Raw genomic sequence first — 7,843 nt, 5'->3', positions numbered from 1 at the left:
ATGTATCATGTAAGCCTATATTTACTTTAGTTTGGTGTGATATAGATGGCACCGGAGAATACATGTGTATCATGTAAGCCTATATTTACTTTAGATTGGTGTGATAAAGATGGCACCGGAGAATACATGTGTATCATGTAAGCCTATATTTACTTTAGATTGGTGTGATATAGATGGCACCGGAGACTATGTGTGTACATGTAAGCCTATATTTACTTTAGTTTGGTGTGATATAGATGGCACCGGAGAATATGTGTGTATCATGTACACCTATATTTACTTTAGTTTGGTGTGATATAGATGGCACTGGAGAATACATGTGTATCATGTAAACCTATATTTACTTTAGTCTGGTGTGATATAGATGGCACTAGAGAAAATGTGTGTAACATATAAGCCTATGTTCACTTTAGTTTGGTGTGATATAGATGGCACTGGAGAATACATGTGTATCATGTAAGCCTATATTTGATATAGATGGCACTAGAGAAAATGTGTGTAACATATAAGCCTATGTTCACTTTAGTTTGGTGGGATATAGATGGCACTAGAGAATACATGTGTAACATATAAGCCTATGTTCACTTTAGTTTGGTGTGATATAAATGGCATCCGAGAATACGTGTGTATCAGGGTGTCCAGGAATACAGGGATAAACAGGGTGTCCCAAAATACAGAGATAAACAGTGAGTCCAAGAAGAAAGGGATAAAAAGGGTGTCTCATAATAAAGGGATAAACAGGGTGTCCCAGAATACCGGAATAAACAGGATGTCCCATAATGCAGGGATAAACAGGGTGTCCCGGAATATAGAGATAGACATCGTGTTTAGTAATAAAGGGATAAACAGGCTGTCCCAGAATAACAGGATAAACAGGGTGTTCCCATAAATAAATAAAATAAATAGCTTATGTACGCAAAATCACCAAGAATTGTACAGTCGGGGAACTCATACTTCTAGGGGTCAAAGTGTACTTCAATGATAAGCGAGGTGGTTTGGTGTTTTAATGGATTTCATAATAGAGTGTAAAATGACTCCGGGAATGGAACTTTTTGAACAACAATATTTCACTGAGGAATATATCATATTGCCGAGAACTGAAGAAGGACATGAGAAGGACTAAACTAACATAAATTTCTCTCTACAGAACTCATGTACACCACAAGTACTCAATGCCATAAGAACAGACAATGTTCACAACCGACCTAGTTAATCTATATAATAGGAATATCTTTAAAACATCTCTGTACATTTATATCTTTCAAGATTAAAAATGTCGTCTTATGCGCAATCTATCTTTATCTATGGGTGTTCCAGAATAAAGATATTACAGGGTGTCCAGGAATAAAGGGATAAACAGGGTGTCCCAGAATACAGGGATAAATAGGGTGTCCAAGAAGAAAGGGATAAACAGGGTGTCTCAGAATAAAGGGATAAACAGGGTGTCCTAGAATACAGCGATAAACAGGGTGTCCAGAAATAAAGGGCTAAACATGGTATCCCAGAATACATGGATAAAAACAGGGTGTCCCAGAATACAGGGATAAACAGGATTTTTAAGAACCCAGAGCCGGATAAACAAGGTTTCAATAATAAAGGAAAAAATAAGGTGTTCATAGTCCGAATTTGAGCTGCGTCTCNAGGGTGTCCAGAAATAAAGGGCTAAACATGGTGTCCCAGAATACATGGATAAAAACAGGGTGTCCAAGAATACAGGGATCAAACAGGATTTTTAAGAACCCAGAGCCGGATAAACAAGGTTTCAATAATAAAGGAAAAAATAAGGTGTTCATAGTCCGAATTTGAGCTGCGTCTCAAATACGCCAAAAAAAAAACGGTTTCAAATGAGCGCTGGCTAAAATTTTGAAACATTGAATATGTTTTTTAGTGGAACCAATCATATTTGACCTGCGTCTCAAATTTAAGCCGTGGATCAACTTTTTAAATTCGGCCTCAGATTAAGATGGCTGAAATATATCAAATAGGGTAACCTTAATATATAACTTTCTTAGTTTTTAAAAGATTCGAAATAAAAATGCTATAGCAGTTATGTAACAACCATAATATTACATTCAATTTATATGAAATTACATTATAATTGGTGATAATATTACAACAATATCATATTTACGCAAGATATATTTACAATGATATAACATAGTAACAACCATAATATTACATTTAATTTATATGAAATTACATTATAATTGGTGATAATATTATAACAATATCATATTTACGCAAGATTTATTTACAATGATATAACATAGTAGCAACCATAATATTACATTTAATTTAAATGGAATCACATTATAATTGGTGATAATATTATAACCATATTACATTTACATAAGATATATTTACAATGATATTACATAGTAGCAACCATAATATTACATTTAATTTATATGAAATCACATTATAATTGGTGATAATATTATAACAATATCATATTTACATGTAAGATTTATTTACAATGATATTACATAGTAACAACCATAATATTACATTTAATTTATATGAAATCACATTATAATTGGTGATAATATTATAACAATATCATATTTACATGAGATTTATTTACAATGATATAACATAGTAGCAACCATAATATTACATTTAATTTATATGAAATCACATTATAATTGGTGATAATATTACAACAATATCACATTTACGCAAGATATATTTACAATGATATTACATAGTAACAACCATAATATTACATTTAATTTATATGAAATTACATTATAATTGGTGATAATATTATAACAATATCATATTTACGTGAGATTTATTTACAATGATATAACATAGTAGCAACCATAATATTACATTTAATTTATATGAAATCACATTATAATTGGTGATAATATTATAACAATATCATATTTACATAAGATTTATTTACAATGATATTACATAGTAGCAAGCATAATATTACATTTAATTTATATGAAATCACATTATAATTGGTGTTAATATTATAACAATATTACATTTACATAAGATTTATTTACAATGATATTACATAGTAAAGCATCCAAATGTATTTGTATTATTATAAATCCATCCTAGGTTGGGCAGAACACAGGAGTAAATACCAGGCCTCAAATATGAAAATGGACTGTCCTTGGAATTTCAAATGAACTCTTTTATTGAAGAGGAGCATGCTGGTTTTAGAACAGTACCCTTTAAACCTTTAAACCTGGAGAAGTTTTTAATTCTGAAATGTTCCTCATTGTTTCTTGTAGGAATCTGCAGGTCAGTTTTGTCCATAGCTCACAATTAAACATCATCAATTTTCAAAGTTTAATTTCGGATAATTTATTAATTCATGATCAATCCATTGAATTGGACTTTGAGACGTAATAAATTGTATAAACATAAGGGCTTACTTGAGCTTGCATTAAATCTTAATTCCAAGAAAATCACGTACTCGTCTATCAAGTTTTTCCATGTAAACAATTTTAATATCAACACATTTGATAGAAACTATTTTCTTTAAATATTAATTCAATCCATCTGAGTTATACGAATTTTACTACAGTTACAACGTAATGAATTTGAAATGAACTTAATTCTGTTGATCATGATGAACAGAAAACCAACAAAATTCTTCACAAAATCAAAGTTCACATCTAGATAATCCAGATTACCCAGAAAATAGTGTGCTTCTAGGCAAACAAAATGAAGTATGCAAATCAATGTATGTGCGACAAATTAGAATAAATAAAAATGAAGTAGCATTATCTGGCTAGCACTGTAAACCAGCCAGAAGGAAAAAGTAAAATTTATGCGTCAGTCTGATATCATTTTGTGCCCTCTCACAATAGTAATTCAGTAGAAGTAAATATTTATTGCGCATAATATATATATATAAAAATATTAAAATAGAGTGGTTTTTTTTCCGATAACTTAACCCTAAACAGCCTGCAGGTTTTTTGTCCTAGTACTCTCATTTTTAACACTATCATCGTGAAATTTTGTGACTTTTAATGATAAGTAATTTAAAGTATTTTTTTGTAAAACTTCTTTTTAGTGCATAGGGTAGGGTACAGATGGGAAAAAAATCCGGTCTTTGGAAAAAAAACTAAAATAGCCCATAACTTTTTAGTAACTGAAGCTACAGATCTAAATACTATATTTTTGAAAAGCCCTTGAAAAATGGATGTAGAAACATGTGTCACACTTTGATATTTTTTTTTATTTTTCTGACCTTTTTTTAAATTCTTTTTCAACCCTCCCTAGCACCCAAACTATTAAAGTTATCGGTCTAATTTTCTTTCAACTAACTGGCCTTGACAAATGGGCTATGCACATGCATTTCATATTCAACCCTATACCTCTTCTTTAACAGCTTTTTCTACGGGGGGCGGCGCCAAATCCCTCCCACCCCGCCTTTAAAGGGTTAAAAGGTAAAGATAGGACTCTCAAAATCAAGTATTTTCCGAATTAATAATAATGCATGTTTAATAAAAGATTGAAAGCCTTGCTTCTTAAGTATGCCTGAAATTTTGATTATCAGATGGGCCCTAATAAAATTTAATTTAAAACTAAAGCAGCCATCATGAAGCTATTTGATGCAGTCCTAAAGCTTCTGGTAACATTGTAGCAGTCTTGATTCATCTGGTCCTGGTCCGTCTGGTACTGAAACTGTTAGTGGTCATTGATCTGTTTATTGCTGTCCTGATGCTTTGACAGTAGTTTTAGTAGCTGTCCTGATATTTCTAGAAAAGGTTCTGATTTTTCTACAGTCAACCCTTAATAACGAATACATCGGAAGAATTTATCAAATGTCGTCTTGACAATTTTTCAATAAGTTTTATACTATATTACGTAAACTTCAGTATTTGCAAAAATAAATAAATAGCCATGAATATGCGGGAACAGTTTTAAAGAGTTCCATATAATCATTTAATTAAAAAACTAAATATCTGCAACATTCCATTATCAGAAAGTGAAGAGGACGACATTTGATGAATTCTTTTTATGTATTCTTTATTAAGGGTTTCACTGTAGTATCATTTTTCGAAGCTTTTTAAAGCTTCTGGTAGCTGTCCTGACGCTTCCTGTTCTACAAGTAGATTCTTTAATGAGGGTCAGCATTGGGCAAAAGACGTATCCAGCTGCCCCTTGATAATCTTCCCATGCAAACCAAAATTTGTCTATAGGAACTTGATTATTGCAACAAACTCTTGTTTTTAAATATCTATATCTTTGCAACCCAATGTTTTAGACCTTTTATATTTCAAATTGTGAATTTTGTTGGATCAAAAAGTCAAAATTTGAAATATCAAAGGTTTACTTCATCAAGTTAAATGAAGGTATAGAGATTAGAAAATTTATGTGTGTGGCACAACGTAATTTTTTTGCTATCTAATTAAAATTGCAAATATCAGATCTTGTCAGATTTAAAAAGTTTTTGATATTATTTGGGTCAAAATTATTAATTCATTAAGGGCATTGAATGTTATGAATATTTCCTCAATGATGTTAAATTTAGATTTTTAGATAATTGATTTTAACTAGTCAACTACCTATCTTACATTCCTTGCAATTTACTTAAAGACTTATTTCATAAATTTTCATAAACCAAGATTGTCTTAAATAATGGTTTTATAAACATTTTTTTAGAATGCATAGTTTTTCTTCATTTTGAAAATTTTAGGTTTGCGCACATAACACTCTCTGTTAAAACCTTTAATAAATCCCGTAATTCAAGTTTGAAAACAAAAGTTTTTATCAATATATGTTCTTTATTACTTGTTGGCTTGTAATTGAAGACAATAATAATATTATTACAATATTAAACACTATTGCAATATTTAAAGCATGGATTACTCATACTACAATCCTCCTCCACGCCCCTTTCTCTATTGGTTTTCTGAGTCAAAGCAAAATACAGAACCTAAAGATATAAATGATATAATCCAGGATACCAGATGCTACCTCATCCTGAGATGATCCAGTGAGAACTAGGAGATCCACTCAATCTCATCAAGAGATTTATACCCTTCAGTTTCTGGGATCGGACCAATTGCTCTCATACCAGCCCGTCTAAACTACCCATACGAATACAGGAGAGAACTAGAACATCCAAGCTATTGGATGCTGCTAATCTTATATTGGAGAAACTGCTCTTGATAGACAGCTCTTCACACCTCCGGAGCAGCTAGGAAATCGATTCAGGCTTATGGCTCTTGGAGCAGAAGCTGATTCTTATATTGGAGAAGCTGCTCTTTACAGACAGCTCTCCACATATTTATTATAAAAGAATAAGATAATATTGAGACAATGGACACTGGTCTTTACATACAGCTCTTCACAACTCGGTTGTAGAAACAGTTCTTTTAAACCAGCTAGTCCAGCCAGCCGAAACTACCTTCTAGGATATCCAGGATACAGAGAGGAACTAGAAGCTCTAAGATACAGAAGGGAACTAGGATATCCAGGATATAGATATAGAGGGGAACTAGGATATCCAGGATACAGGAAGGAATTATAAGCTCCAAGATATAGAGGAGAACTAGAGCATCCTGCCAGACATAGGACTCCAAGAGCAACATACAAGATGATCTTAAGGCAGGATACGCTGCTCCTCACACACAGCTCTTCACATACCTATTGTAGAAGCAGCTGCGGAATAGATCCTGAGTACGGAGACACCACTCAGATTGTAAGAACTCCAGGAGCAGCTCCTATAGTAAAGAAGCAGCTGGGGATACAGTGGAAGCATCTCAGCTAGTTGGATCATCTCAGATAGTAGGAGCATCTCTGATTTTAGGAGCAACCAGAGTATCAGAGACTCTTGGAGCTGCTCCGGTAATGTACAGATAGCATAACAGAGACTCTAGGAGCAGCTCTGGTAATAAAGGAAGCAGTTGTGGATATCGTGGAAACATCTCATATTGTAGGAGCAGCTGTGGACATAATAGGAGCATCTCATATTGTAGACGCAGCTGTGGATATAATAGGAGCATTTCATATTGTAGGAGCAGCTGTGGATATCATGCACACATCTCATATTGGAGGAGCAGCTGGATTAGTGGAAACTCTAGAAGCAGCTACAGTGTCATCCAGGATTACAGTATAAGAGTTACTGAACTGGAGAAGCTAAACAATATATCAAGCTGAGGAAGCTGCTTAAATACAAAAGGAGCTGTGGATTTTTAAATAGAAAGCTCATTAAACTAGGAATAAACTTGAACAAATATATTTAGACCAATAAACTGAAAAGCTGTTAAATTTCATTCATTCATACTCTAACAGATAGATATAGACCTATATATAGAAAGAGAGTTTTGGGAATTCATAAAATTGGTATTGGGATTTAGAGGGAAACATTTGTTTACCCTTCAGACGAGGGAGCAAATGGTTGATCTCGATATCCAGGGATTTATGTCTTCTGTAATTTGTTAATGATATAATAGGGTATAATCATTTCACTATATAATATATATTGCATAATATGCACTTTACAATTTTCACCCACTGTAAAATAAATATTTACATATTTGTACAATGAATAGTGTACAATCATATACTGTTAATTTTACGTAATATTCAAATCTTAGATGTTTTCAATAATTACTTCTCTTATTGAAGAACTATTGAGAAGAACAAAAATGTTTTGAATTTTTAATATTTAACCAGATAAATATTCTCTTCTCTTACTTGTGCATGAAATTAAAATTAGAAGGCCTACAAGGTCACAAAGTACTGCAATACATTTCTCATAAATTTTACTTTCCAATCTCTCTTCGCATTTAGTTGGTTATAATGATCCTGGTTAGTGATAATTCAAACTACTGTTTCAAGACAGAGTTATTTCTTTACAGTA

At 32.3% G+C, this 7,843-nt stretch overlaps 1 long non-coding RNA gene across 1 annotated transcript; it reads left to right on the top strand.

The window, feature by feature from the left end:
* The first annotated feature begins 2,732 nt into the window (after positions 1-2,732).
* On the top strand, positions 2,733-7,248 carry LOC111710564 (uncharacterized). The gene is made up of 2 exons (XR_002767080.1): positions 2,733-3,264; positions 5,938-7,248. It is a non-coding gene; the product is annotated as an uncharacterized LOC111710564 (long non-coding RNA).
* Positions 7,249-7,843: the final 595 nt, after the last annotated feature.

The sequence above is a fragment of the Eurytemora carolleeae genome, unplaced genomic scaffold, assembly GCF_000591075.1.
Source record: "Eurytemora carolleeae unplaced genomic scaffold, Eaff_2.0 scaffold490, whole genome shotgun sequence".
Lineage (NCBI taxonomy): Eukaryota > Metazoa > Arthropoda > Copepoda > Calanoida > Temoridae > Eurytemora > Eurytemora carolleeae.
This window is presented reverse-complemented; position numbering and strand designations above follow the sequence as displayed.